This window comes from Papio anubis, chromosome 2, assembly GCF_008728515.1.
Source record: "Papio anubis isolate 15944 chromosome 2, Panubis1.0, whole genome shotgun sequence".
Taxonomy (NCBI): domain Eukaryota; kingdom Metazoa; phylum Chordata; class Mammalia; order Primates; family Cercopithecidae; genus Papio; species Papio anubis.
Window position 1 is genome coordinate 70,176,307 of NC_044977.1, and position 15,308 is coordinate 70,191,614.

The 15,308-nt window shown below is 38.4% G+C and overlaps 1 pseudogene; it reads left to right on the top strand.

Annotated features, from left to right (window-relative positions):
* Positions 1-4,008: 4,008 nt before the first annotated feature.
* LOC101010428 lies at positions 4,009-5,818 on the top strand (annotated as a pseudogene).
* The last annotated feature ends 9,490 nt before the right edge of the window (positions 5,819-15,308 follow it).

Consider the following 15,308-nt stretch of genomic DNA (forward strand, 5'->3'; position numbering starts at 1 on the left):
GAGGGAGTGAAGGCCAAGCAGAAGCCACATCACCTTTGATGTGCTAACTTCAGAAGTCACCCAGTGCCACCTCCATTGCATTCTATAGCTCAGGACAGTTACCAAGTTACATCCAGTTTCAAGCAGAGGGAACAAAGAAATGTCATTATCACGTTGTAAGAATAGCATACAGCATGGGATGTATATTTGTATGGCCAACTTTGGAAATGCCATCTGCCACAGTTTGCTTCTGGCCACAGTAATTCACAACCCTAGCACATGCAAAATATACCATTCCTCTCTTGAAACCCTCAAGTCTTATTGCAGAATCAGCCCAAAGTCCACGATCTTGTTGCCACAGTCACCTCAGGTCCAGGTACAGATGTGGCTCTTCAGATGCAATTCTTTGACTTATAGCTGCTCAACTATATTCCTCTCCATCTTAAGATTGTTAATCGATGAGACAATTTATCTATTCCAGAAACATTCAACATTTAATGGTGGGACAGCCATAGACTCCCTGCTAAGTACAGCCCTCTTCATAAAGAGTGGGCATGGGAGACAGACTGTCATCACTGTTTCACCACAGTTCTAAAATTCAAACAGGTGTACATTGCCATTCCATTAATTAGAGGGGCTCTTACCACACACACACAAAGGGTTGCTTCTCTGTAACATAATGGATATGTTAATTTGCTCGAGTATAGTAACCATTTCTCTATGTATAAAGTATATCAAAACATCATGTTGTCCAGCTTACATATGTAACATTAAATAAATAATGTTTTAAAGTAAAATAAAATAAAGTCTAATCATTTTCAAAGTGGCAGAACACAGACCCCATCTCTTGATGGAACAGTGTCCATATCATATTTTAAAAAGAGAATGTGGGATGGAATATATAGCTATAGCTATAGATTCATTCATTATGGAAAATACAATCTGCTGCAACTAGCTCAGAGATATGTTTAATTAGGGTTAGCTTCATATCTATAGACTATAATCTATAAGCAGTCCCAGGATCATTGCATAAAATGCACTCGCTGGATGAAAGATCTGAGTCTGACTACCAACTGGGTCATCAAGAATAAGATTCAATCCCTTTGTAGGCCTCATCACTCTTATTTATGAAAGATATATTTAAAATAGGCCATCCCTAAGGTTGTTTCCATGTCAAAAATATACTATCACTCATTTATTTTAAAAGATGCTCAGATGTTTTCCACCAATTGCTGTTTATCTGATGTTTACTTAATTTTGCTTAAACATCAGTATCCTCATCTGGGAAATGAGTACAATCATAACAATGTTTATCTTTTAAGGTTGTTATGGAAATGAAATGGATATATGTCGAAAAGCTTAAAATGAAACCTGGAACACAGTAAGTACTTAATAAATGTCCATTATTTAACAGAAAATTCAGTCACATTTGATAACCACACAGTTTGACCACTTGGAAAGCTCATCAGTTACAAAAGAGGTTACTTTTATCAAAATGTTAAATCAGTAGATAGAGACACAGGCCAGATACATATAATCCCAGTATCCAATAAATGTGAAAAGAAATTGCTCTTTTCTGTTATTTTTAATAGAAAATATTTATTGGTGCCAGACCGGGTGTTAAAGATTTATATGCATTTGATGCTTACATAAACCTTATAAGGCAGTTTTTAGAATTGAAAATTACTATATTTACCTACCCCATGAAATATTACTTTCTACACTGCTATAAATTCTCTACATTTTTAATACTTTTCACTTTCCTGCACTACCAGATATACCAGGCGAAAATGTTTAAGAGAGATACTGAGGGTTATTAATAGACATCATTAGTAATAAACCACAATGTTAATTTCATGCCCCAAATGCTTCTTATCTTGCTCCTAATTGAAAAGAATTCCTTGTCTGGACCTCTCAGCCTCATGTCACCCCCAAAGCATAGCCAAGGATTGGTTCCCTTTCTTAAAGAGTTAGACAATTGAAAGATGAAAAAGAAAGGGCAACCTTTCAAATAAGAGTTTCTAAAATAAGAGAAAAAAATTCCTGAAAGAGGAGAGATAGGGAAATCTCCCCTAATCATATGATGTCTTTATTCCAATCATGAGAGTCCCTATTTCAACTGTTGTCTTTTGAATTATCAGGCTACCTTTAAAAATATGAAATGGTTTAAAATATTCAACTTGCCCTGGTACTTTTCAGAGCTAATATTTGTTGGGAATCTCCAAGAAGGGTCTGTGAAGTATATATTTAACCTTGAAACTCATTTTTATTTTTCTGGTTGGACTAGTATTTATTGGAACATTCAGGGACTGTCAGAGTGAACTTATCAGTAATATACACATTCTTGGCAATTATTCAGATGGAGAAATGGTAGTTTTGGTTTGGGAGAGGAATAAGGGGAATTGAGGCACTTCTTGGGTAGACAGTCTTAGATGGAGTGACTTACTGCAGCACTCCAAATGTCAGGATCAGCAGGAAGGCAAGAATGCCTAGAAACTGGGAACAGGAAGAGGGATGTTCCCCCAGATACATTTAAATCACTTTACGCTATTTCCTTTCATCCTACCAACTTCTGCGGGCTATTCCATTCATTCAACATGTGAACTGTAAAATGATGCCTGACCCAGGAACGTTATCCTTATTCTGGTCCTTACTAATCCTTGTACTCCAGAGTATGAACTATCATCTACAAAATATGGGGCATGGTTGGGCACAGTGGCTCATGAGGTAATCCCAGCACTTTGGGAGGCCAAAGCAGGCGGATTACTTTAGGTCAGGAGTTAGCCACCAGCTTGGCCAACATGGTGAAATCTCATCTCTACTAAAAATACAAAAATTAGCCGAGCATGCCAGCATGTGCCTGTAGTCCCAGCTACTTGGGAGGCTGAGGCACAAGAATAGCTTTAACCCGGGAGGCAGAAGTTGCAGTGAGCCGAGATCACACCGCTGCACTCCAGCCTGGGCGACAGAGCAAGACTTTGTCTCAAAAAAATAAAACAAAATGTGGGGCATGGACTAATTTAGTTATGGCAAATAGGAGTCATTCCACTTACAGAGGCTGATCAATCCTAGTAGCTTCCATCTATATTTGTTAATAAAAATAATTTTTTCGAAGACATGAGATCCTCTACCTCATTGGTAGTAGGATAGGAAATGGAGCCATTATCAACTTCCCTGGTCTGCCTAGAGTTTAGGTGTAGAGAATGAAAACATATGGCCTCTTGTCTGCCATCCAGCACCAGGGACTCATTAAGTTCTGACAGTTTATGATCCTGACCCTGATAAGCAACCCTTGGGCTGCTGTTTGCTGGGGATTGTACCGATGTCTTCCCTAGAAGGAAGAATGTAGTAAGAGGATTCTGAAAGTTGAAAATAATAATAGTGACGATAAAGTATGGATATAAACATGTTATTCTTCCTTTTGGAGTAAAAAAAATAAATGATATCTTATATCATTATTTGGAAAGCTTTGCATTAGATACCAATTTCTCTGAAATACAGAAGCCCACACTCTTAAGTGGTACAGCCTTTGTCATAATTTAAAACATTCATTCACAAAGTATAATATATGCTATCCATCTTGGACAGTTCAAAATGTTACACTTAATTTTATTTGATTAAAAGCCTAATTTTGGCCAGGCACAGTGGCTAACTCCTATAATCCCAGTACTTTGGAAGGCTGAGGCAGGCAGATCAGGCGAAGTCAGGAGTTCAAGACCAGCCTGGCCAACATGGTGAAACCTCGTCTCTACTAAAAATACAAAAATTAGTCAGCATTCTGGCACATGCTTGTAATCCCAGCTACTAGGGAGGCTGAGGCGGGAGGATCACTTGATCCTCCCAGGAGGATCGGAGGTTGCTGTGAGCAGAGACTGTGCCACTGCACTCCAGCCTAGGCAACAGAGCAAGATTTCATCTCAAAAAAGAAAAAAAAAACCTAACTTTTTAGCTTTGCCCAGCTTTCCACAATTAATCTTGACATATAAAACAGTGAGTCCCACACATCTCTGGGCCAATTTTTGCTTGAAAATGGCAGCTCTCTAGCAGCTGTTTGCAACATCAAGGGGATGCACAAGCTCCTCCTCACTTTCCCTGCCTCGGGGCGACCAAACCCTTCTGGTGAGGCACCTGCCAGCTGAGCTGACCACTGAGTTCTTGAGAAAGAGGACTTGCTGAAGTACTTCAAGGCACAGTTGGTACATGTCCTGTCAGATAAGGGGCAGCTGAAACATGCAGCTTTTGCCACATTCTCTAAAAAGCAGCTATAAAGGCATTGACAAGACTCCATCAGTCGTTGAATTTGCAAAAGAGAAAGACCAAGCTCACTCCCCAGGTCCCACTTCAGTCTCAAAAAAAAAAAAAAAAAATTCTGATGACCCTGTCAAAGATGATAAAGAAAAGAAAGAACTTGGTTATTTAACAGTAGAAAATGGAATTGCACCAAACCATGGGCTGACTTTTCCTAATTCATGCCTCAAATATATGTATCCACCACCTTCCAGCACAATCCTAGCAAACAGAGTAAAGGCTTTGGCAAGCATGCCTAAGTTCTATGTACAGGTCCTTCGTCTTATGAATAAAATGAATTTGCCCACACCTTTTAGACCAATTACTGTGCGACCTCCCATGTATGAAGACCATATGCCATTGCATGCACCTCTTCCACCCACATCTCCTCAGCCACCTGAGGAACCTCTTTGGCCAGATGATGATGAGGAATTATCTAATGAAGAATTAGAATATGAAAGCAGTGATGATGAGGGACTGACAGAGAATGAACAAACCAATGGAACTAGCAAATCTTCAGCTCAAAAGACCCAAAACAATAAAGCAGCACCATGTGAAAAAAAAAAAAGAGAAAATTAAAGGATATGTTGAGCACACTTTTGTGTCCTTCACACAGCAGTTTACATCCAGTGCTGTTACCTTCAGATGTATTTGACCAACCACAACCTGTAGGTAATAAAAGAATTGAATTCCATATATCTACCGACATGCCAGCTGCATTTAAGAAAGATTTAGAGAAGAAACAAAATTGTGAGAAAAAAACTATGATTTACCTGCTACTGAAGTTGATGCATCCAATATAGGATTTGGAAAAATCTTTCCCAAACCTAATTGGAACATCACAGAGGAGATTAAAGAAGACTCTGATGAAATGCCATCAGAATGTGTTTCTAGAAGGGAACTGGAAAAGGACAGAATTTCTAGAGAAGAAATGGAAACACTTTCAGTTTTCAGAAGTTATGAATCTGGTGAACAAAAATGTAGAATTTTTTTTTTTTTTTTTTTTTTTGAGACGGAGTCTGGCTCTGTCACCCAGGCTGGAGTGCAAAAATGTAGAATTTATGTAAAGAATTTAGCTAGACATGTTCAAGAAAAGGACCTTAAGTATATTTTTGGAAGATATGTTGACTTTTCATCAGAAACACAGTGGATCACGTTTGATATACGTTTGATGAAAGAAGGTCGTATGAAAGGACAAGCTTTCACTACACTTCCTAAGGAAAAAGCAGCAGCAAAAGCCTTAAAGGAAGCTATTGGATATGTGCTTTTTGGAAAACCCATGGTGGTTCAATTTGCTCGATCTGCTAGGCCAAAACAAGATCCTAAGGAAGGAAAAAGAAAGTGTTAAAAATTAACAAAGGTTTCTTTTGAATCCTGTATCTTTCAAGTGCTTTCCAACTTGGATAGGAAGAAATTGACCACCTGGACTATGGAACTGTCCATAACAGCTTTGAAAGTATATTTAAAAATTAAATATATATGCCTTTAAATCAGTGTATTGGAACTATATTACATGTATTTTAATGACTTTCTTCAAATATAATCAATTATTTTCTTTTTCTTTTTTTTCTTTTTTTTGGGGGGCATGGAGTCTTGCTCTGTTGCCCAGACTGGAGTGCAGTGGCACCATCTCAGCTCACTGCAAGCTTCGCCTCCTGAGTTTATGCCATTTTCCTGCCTCAGCCTCCCAAGTAGCTGGGACTACAGGCATCCGCCACCATGCCTGGCTAATTTTTTTTTCTGTATTTTTAGTAGAGACAGGGTTTCACCGTATTAGCCAGGATGGTCGTGATCTCTTGACCTCGTGATCTGCCCACCTCGGCCTCCCAAAGTGCTGGGATTACAGGTGTGAGCCACTGTGCCCGGCTGCGGGTACAGTATTTTAAGTCTAATAATGAAAGAATGCTTACATGTCACATAAAAATGTTATCAACTAACAATTAGAACATCTGGAAATTTTTTGTATATGTGATTCCCTAGTACCTAATTACTGGACAAGCTTTTAAAAAATACACGCTTCTCCCACAAATGATTAAAAAAACCTGTGATTAGTCACACCTGTAACTTGTAAGTTTATTCATTAGTTCATTCAGTAGTTACTTATAGACTACCTACTCTGAGCCAAGTACTCTCATAGAACGTTGAAGAGAAACATATTCATTAACTTCACTCATTCATCTAATAAATTCTGAGAGGTAGGCTCTGTGCTATGTGCTAGAGATATGGTAGTGGATAAGACAAAGTACAACCTGGGAGATAGACAATCAAATAATCACAGTGACCAATTCAAGAGGCAAGAGAATGTTCAGGAAACCAAGGCCAGGAGAGATTGTGACTTTCCCAGGGTACCCAGTTAGTCAGAGAGGAAGCTGGACCTAGAATCTGTCTTCCAGATCTGTTCAGAGGTTACAACATTGAAAACGGCTGTCACTCCCTGCAATCCCGCTATGCTACTTCCTGTGCTGGGTGCTCATTTATCCTCACACATGATGACTCCATTTCATTCTGATACCTTAAAATGATTCTGGAAAGGGAATCCTCAAAGGCCCTGCAAAAGCCTGAAGGCTTTACCTTCCTGCATTCTCCCTGCCCCCAACACATCTGCACATCTCTGAGAGGGGCTCAGTTCTCCCTGGCTCAGTTCCCTGCCCAGGTGACATGTGAGCAATTACAAAGCCATGGAAACTATTCCCAGAACACTGGTTTTCAAGCATGGCTGAATGCCATAATCACCTGGTCAGGGGTCGGGAAAGAGGGAATGCGCTTTAAAACTAGCTTACCAGGCTGGGCACGGTACGGTGGCTGACGCCTGTAATCCCAACACTTTGGGAGGCTGAGGCAAGTGGATCGCTTGAGCTCAAGAGTTCGAGACCAGCCTGGTCAACATGGCAAAAACTCGTCTTCATAAAAATACAAAAATTAGCCAGGCGTGGTAGCAGGCATCTGTAATCCCTGCTACTTGGGAGACTGAGGCACAAGAATCAGTCGCTTGAGCTCGGGAGGCAGAGGTTTCAGTGAGCCAAGATCAAACCACTGTACTCTAGCCTAGGCAACAGAGCAAGACTTCATCTCAAAAAACACAAAACAAAACAAACTAGCTTACCAGCAAGGCATGATCTAATATAGAGGTTACCAAAGTATGCCCCCAGTCCAGCAGCATCAGTAGAATCTTTGAACTTGGTAGAAATGCAGAGTCTTGGGCCCCTTCCCCAACCCCACTGAATGAGAAGTCTATAGGTAGCCCTACCATCTGCACTCTAACAAGCCCTCTGAATGGTTCTGAGGCTGTAACTATTTATCTAGGAGTTATCAGGTAAGGGCTAGGGACTATTTTTAAGTATTTCAGGTAATTTAGAAGTCTAGAGAGTTGGGAACCACAAGGAGAGCATTCCTCACTGCAAAAAAACACACTTTGGAATGTCCTAGGGCAGTGAGGTAAATGGTATACAAAAGAAAACATTGGAGAAAACTTTCAAGAACAGTAAGTTTAGAAAAATTTGGCAGACAATTTAAAAATTGAAAAGCATTGCTATTAATTACAGTACATGCAAAAGTTACACTATAGGATAAAAAACTTATTTTGCAAAACAATCCTATTTTGAGACCTAGAAAACTAATCTTTCAAAGTTATCTATTCTAGAAACAATTTAAGGAATACATTCCTGAAATAGAGAAAAATGTTCTGTTTCAGTTTTTATCTTAAATAAAAAACATGGTATTTTTTTCACTATTTGTTTTCCTATTGACAGTTAATATTACTTTCAATTATTGCTGTTTTAAACGTTCATAATGTTATTTTATATTTGTTAAGCATATCTATATTCTTTATGTTCTTTAATAATTGAAAATTGGGCTGAGTGCAATGGTACAGGCCTGTAATCCTAACAATTTGGGAGGGCAAGGCAGGTGGATTTCTGGAGCCCAGGAGTTTGAGACCAGCCTGGGCAACATGGTGAAACCCCAAACCCCATCTCCAGACACACAAAGAAAATATATAATAATTAGCTGGGCTTAGTGGACATGCTTGTAGTTCCAGCTACTCAGGAGGCTGAGGTAGGAGGATCGCTTGAACCCAGGAGGTAAAAGCTGCAGTAAGCCAGGCTCACACCACTACACTCCAGTCTGGGTGACAGAGAGAGATTTTGTCTTACAAAGAAGAAAAAAGGAAAATTAATAGGAAAGAGATAAAATGATAAAGACCATCACATTCTTGATTATAGACTGCATAGTATTAGTGAAAATAAAATTCTCAACAACTAAAACTTTTTTCCTCTTATTATTAATTCCAAAGTAAATGTCCCACACAAACACTGTAATAGGATAATTTTTGGCACCAAATCAATACTTGTTATCATATCCCAGGTCTGTCAAGACCCTGGTCAATGGTGTTGTCCCTCTGAGTCTCTTACGAGATTCATGCCAAGTGCCTGGACTGTGCCAAGTAACACCCTCCTTCAAACACAACAACAGCTTTGTGCAGGTGGGAACCTTAGAATCCACACTTTCAAATGGGAGAATGCAAGCATAAAGTAGTTAAGCCATGTAGCTGACTCGGCTGACTCCAGGCAGTCGGCCACCAGTCTTCGTCCCTGCCTTGTCACTGTCCTGTCTCCATCATGCCTAAGGCAGCACCAGAAACACAGTGGATGCTCAGGAAATGCAGCACTATTTTGTTTGTTTGCTGTGTGTATTGGCTTTTGCTTGGGCCAGCTTAAGAGTTTCAAAGCCCCGAGTTACTGAAAAGCTTACATAATTCAAATTTTAAAACCATGCTCAACTATAAAGGAAGCTGAACAAAGTCCAACAAAGTCTTTTTCTCATGATGACTCTTCTGATGCTTTATTAAAAGGTCAAATGTAAAAATTCTTTAAAGTAAATGTGTGGGCCAATTTCAAATGATGGAGGGTTCTTTCTAGACATCCCCCTACTCAGGGCTTATGCTAGGTATGACTGAGAGGAGGAGACGAAAGGTTGCCTTCTACATCGGGGTCCTCAACCCGCGGGCCAGGAACCAGTACTGATCTGTGACCTGTTAGGAATCGGGCTGTACAGCAGGAGGTGAGCTGGCAAGAGAAGCTTCATCTGTGTTTACAGCTGCTCCCCATGGCTTGCATCACCACCTGAGCTCTGCCTCCTGTCGGATCAGCAGTGGCATTAGATTCTTATAGGAGTGTGAACCCTATTGTGAACTGCACATGCAAGGGATCTAGATTGCATGCTCCTTATAAGAATCTAATGCCTGATGATCTGTCACTGTCTCTCACCACCCCCACATGGGGCCGACCATTCAGTTGCAGCAAAACAAGCTCAGAGTACCCTCTGATTCTACATAACGGTGAGTTGCATAATTATTTCATTGTGTATTACAATGAAATAATAGAAATGAATTGCACAATACATGTAATGTGCTTGAATCATCCCAAAACCATCCCCCTACACGGCCAGTCCGTGGAAAAACTGTCTTTCATAAAACTAGTCCCTGGTGCCAGAAAGTTTGGAGACCACTGTTCTACATGATCATTGCTTCAGTGCATCCCTGACTCAGCAGATACTTGAGAGAGCTGCAAGAGAAGACTGGGTGCTAGAGGATACTCTCCTGAGGTTTTAAAATTTCACTACCAATTCAGGTTTAGTCGCCTCAGTCAAAAACAATCTTGGAGTCTCACCTCCAAGGACATTTGCTTGAGCATGCAGGCATGGTTGACTTCAGTTCTCACATGAGTGCAAGAGCTCCTCCTGCTGGCAGAGGTGAGAGCAACACTCCAGAGTACATGCGTGAAGCAGGCAGCTTCTGTCATCATGGTGTGCCATCATGGTATGGCAAGAAGAAACCAACCTTTGACATGAATTGAATATAAAAACCTGCATCCAATCAAATGCATGGACTTGACTGTCTTGAAAAAATTCAAATTCTTCATCCTAGATTAGCTCTAACTAATTTGGGGTTCTCTCAGCGCATTGGCTGACCAACTCGCCTTCTAAAATGCTAATCACCAAATGCCATACATCCCTGGGTTCCATTCTGAACTGCTCACCTTATTCCAAAGCCCCCATATGAAATGTCTCTTGTGACAAGTGTGGGGAAAATGTGGTGAAGAGTTAAAAGTGAATCTCTTACCTCTTTGAACTGTTTTCTTCGTACTTCGTGTACACAGATACACTTTTGATGTGTTAACTAGAAAATCTGACTAGAAAAGAACAAAGCAGCTGTCACTGGAAGGAAGACACTGACAAAAAAAACCACACAGCCCTTTATTGAAGAACTGTCAAGCCCATCCTACAGTTCTGGGGTTGTCTGTGGTATTTATCAAAGACCTAGATCTGATGCAGGAAATTAAAAATAATAATAATAATAAATCTATCCACTGGGCATTTATTAAAGGAATCTAAAATTATATTACATTTAAAATAACCAAAATGGATATTTTAACAATTCAAATACAAGGTTGTTTTTATTAGTTACATATATAGATGCATATTTGTATATTCCTGTGCATGCTTTCTTACCACAAAAATACACATGTATATATAGAGAATAAAGATATATACATAGATAATGTGTTTACACACAAATTAAAAACATTTTTTTCACTATGAGAAGAATCTTTTAATGTTTAAACTTTTTTTTGATATAACCTTTATTTTAATATTACATGTAAAATTGAAGCTTTTAAATATTTCTGAAATTTGCTTAAATGGTCTGTCCAGGAAAGTGGATTCCTGCATTTCATGTTGCTCAATGGACTCACAATATTTTCCTGAATGTCATTCCCAGCTTTGAGATAACATACATGTTTTTCTTCCCTCTATGCCATTATATATTTATTATAAAATTTTCTGTTCTATGTGCTATTTCAGCCCAGTCCTAATTACTGTATTACATGGAATTCAATTATCTTTTTCTAAGTAAATATACTGTATGTAGTAAGAGTAGTGGCCGGGGGGCGGTGGCTCACACTTGTAATCCCAGCACTTTGGGAGGCCAAGGCAGGTGGATCACCTGGGGTCAGGAGTTCAAGAGCAGCCTGGCTAACATGATGAAATCCTATCTCTACTAAAATTACAAAAATTAGCCAGGTGTGGTGGTAGGCACCTGTAATCCCAGCTACTCAGGAGGCTGAGGTAGCAGAATCGCTTGAACCCAAGAGGCGAAGGTTTCAGTGAGCTGTCATCGCGCCATTGCACTCCAGCTTGGGCAACAAGAGCGAAACTCCATCTCAAAAGATAAATAAATAAATAAGAGTAGTTTTCTGACAAACCCCATGACATGAACATGAGGAGAAAAGAAATCTAGGAGGCAGTGCAGAGAAAAGCAGAATCGATAAAATTGCTAAGCGTAGCTGGAAATAGTCCATATATTCAAACAAATCTATCTCCTCATATTTCCTGGTCACATTGCCAGATTATAGGATAAGCTTCAGACTTGAGGCTTCACATCTTAGCTATATCATTTAAGAGTTGTATTGTCTGTGGGCAGGTTACTTCTGAGCCTCAGTTTCTTTGCCTGTAAAACAGGGGTAACAGCTACCTCACAAAGATTGTTTAATTGAGACGTACTTACCACAGCAAGCTCCCCACAACATCAGTTTGAAAGGAAGTAAGTAGATGTTGGATGCCAAAAAAGGGCTTGGGGTGCCACGGTTAAATCCGTTTGAGAGGTGGGACATTGAACAATGCAGAACAGATTTCTCTTTTACAGAACACAATGCAGGGCTTCTCAGAGCCTTTCCCATGCTCACAGATCCTTTTAGTCACAAATAAAATTCAGTATTCAGATTTCCACAGATTTGACCTGAAACCCTTTTATGATGAGTGTTTCTGGGGATTAATGTTTCTCAGAACACATTTTGGGTGCAAAATAAAAGGTTGAGAGAAAAAACGTTTCTAACAGACATCTCAGGTCAACAGAAACTTTTTAATGGTACATTTGAACTTGTTGGCATAAAGACAATGTAACAACAATGGAGAAACTGTCTGGTAATTCAGGTCACTACTGCCTCAGTTGCAAAGGGCTTTTCATGGTCTAAATTGGCAACCAAGTGTATTTATCCGTGCATATTAAGAAAAAAAGTATCTAGCCCGGCGCCGTGGCTCACGCCTGTAATCCCATCACTTTGGTAGGCCGAAGCGGGCGGATCACAAGGTGAGTAGATCGAGACCATCCTGGCTCACATGGTGAAACCCCGTCTCTACTAAAAATAAAAAAAAAAATTAGCTGGGCATGGTGGAGGTCGCCTGTAGTCCCAGCTACTTGGGAGGCTGAGGCAGAAGAATGACGTTAACCCGAGAGGCGGAGCTTGCAGTGAGCCGAGATCGCACCACAGCCTGGGCGATAGAGCGAGATGTGAGACTCCGTCTCAAAAAAAAAAAAAAAAGGTATTAGGTAAATAAATGGCTAGAAATGTTTTTCATAGAAAGAATTTGTTAATGATTTAAATTAGATTTCATTATAAGTGGTTTAAATGTATTTATGTATCTAAACATTTATCAAGTAGGTATCTAAGTTGAGATCAGGACCAGCCCTGGGTAAGATATTGGTGGCCAATTAGGTGGGTTTCATGTTCTTTCTCGCCAGAACAACCCCAAGGAAGATTTTCAAGGGGTTATACTGAGCCCCATGATTCTTGTTTATTTTCAACTCTTAAAAGCCAAAATACTGCATGGAACAAGGGCTCTATAAATATCTCTGTATAATTTAACTTTTCAATCAATTGAAGGCAAGAAGAATTGATGATTCATTTCTCTCCTTTTTAAAATTCTCTCCTCTGAAAATTACAACATTTTCAAAGGATCTGATAAATAATATCAAGTTCATTGGCATTTCAAACAGACAAGACATTTATCTATTTTAAACTATGATGAATGTCATATTTCCATTCAAATTTGGGAAGATCACATTTTCAGCTACCAACCAACTATGGAAAAATCTTTCAGACAACAATAACCTCTTAATTGAAGATTTCTCTTAAAATTTTTAATAGAATAATGTGGGTGTTATCCTTCTGAAAAACAAAATTACTTTTAATGAAGCAGTTCAAAATCAGGGCAGAGAAAGAGCAAAGAGTTTCCTTGAGGTTCTGGTGACAGTTTACATAAAAAGATGTTTTATTTTCTCTTCCCAGGGTGTACACCATCATTTTATCTTATTATTCCTGACATTCAGTTCATCATATTAGCATCTTTGTGGGAAACAAGAAAGCAATTAAGGTTTTTGCTCTTTATTCTTCAGGAGACAGAGATTTTGCGTTTCTTCAAAACTCTTAATGATGAGGCAGACCTGGTCAAACACCAAATGCACGAGTTTTAAAATGCAATAAAGATAGAGCTTTAATAATTTTCAATTACAGTTATTCTGCAATAATGTTAGTGAATCTCATCTAAAAAGTAAATTATTCATTGAATAGGAAATAAGAAAGCTTTGGGATTGTATGAATCTCCCATTTAAAGTTTCACTAAGATTCTCCTTGATAAGGTCCTTTTAAAAGATTACATTTTATACTTTGTTTCTATCCCCTTTCTTCATTCATGATGCTGTTTCTACTTTTTAATATACTTTTCTAACAAAACACGGTAGTTATAGAGTGGCCATTCAGCCGGGTCTATTCAGAATAAGTATTCATTCACTTGCAGCCAGAAATACTGATAATATGATATTTTTTTATTTAGTTTTAAGAATACATTTTCATTTTAAGCAAATGAAACTTAGAACCAAATAAAAAAAAAAACTGTCATTGGCTTTCATTAGAAAATTGGTAGGAAAAAGTCTCTCGTGTTGCCTTTGCATTGCGGAATCTTGCCTTTCATGTAAATAAATAGATCATTTATTGGAAAGTGCACAGAATACGGCAAAACTATAGAATCCCAGAAAATATTTTAAATCAAAATAAAATATGACAAAATGAAAAAGGGCAATGCAGACTATTTCCTTTAAAAAAAAAAAAAAAAAAAGAAAGCATCGCCCTTCTCCTAGAACTTGAAAACAAGTCATTAACTTAGTCATTTTCTATATCCCCTTTGCAATAATTTCCAGTATTTGTACTCAGATAAATGCTAGATTCTTTATATCTCCCTGCTTTCTTTTCTCTTGCCATGAATTTAGTTGCTTTCGTTAAATCTTCCAACCTTAAAATTGAAGAGGGTGTCACAAATTTAACCTAGTGATTAGATTTGTGCAAAACTTTTGCAATGAAACTTTTGACTGGAAGACTTTACATGTAGAATTCTGGTACATATTCCAAACTTACACAAGACTTATGGGATGTGTTCCTGAGTTCAGTAACAGATAAATTGAAAGTTCCCATCCAATAAATATCATCAACTTAACTCACAAATCAAAGCTGACATGGTTGAGATGCAACTGAAGACCCTGAGGGGTCAAATTCAGTCAGTGATTTCTTTTGAATATTATTTTAGAGTCAATGTGTCTTTTTGTTTGTTTTTTCAAATGTTGTTTAAGAAAGCATTTGTTTATCCATTTCAATGAGAAACTAGGTTGGGACAAGAATAAGGGAATAAATTCCTATATCTGTAGACTCATAGAATAGAGGCAAGAAGAAAATTCTTACAAATGCCTTCGTCTACTAATTTCCCTCATTCCACTTTACAAAGTACTTTGAGTTTATTACAATGACAAAGATTTTAATGACAAAACAAAAGAAAGAGAATCCACACTGGCCCTTAATCAGTATCTCTGACTCTCTAAACAAGATGTGGATGCTTGTATCCTAATTAGCTTAATTTAAGCTACATGTGTAAGTATGTCTAAGACATGAATATTGGGGAAATGTTTTCTGTGAAAATACTCATGAAATGTCTTTGAAGAGGTAACTTTTGTTTTAGAATCCTTTTTGAAAATCTTTCTACTGAGAAAATTAAAGTAGGCCTAATGTAGTGAATATACACATAGTCCTTAAGATCTAAGAGGCCTGGGTTCAAATTCTGACTCAGCCAATTACTAGAAAGCTTTAACTTAACCTCTCTAGTCTTCTGCTTTTTTTCTTTATTTTTTGTTTTTTTTTTCAAAATGGAGACAATAATAATAG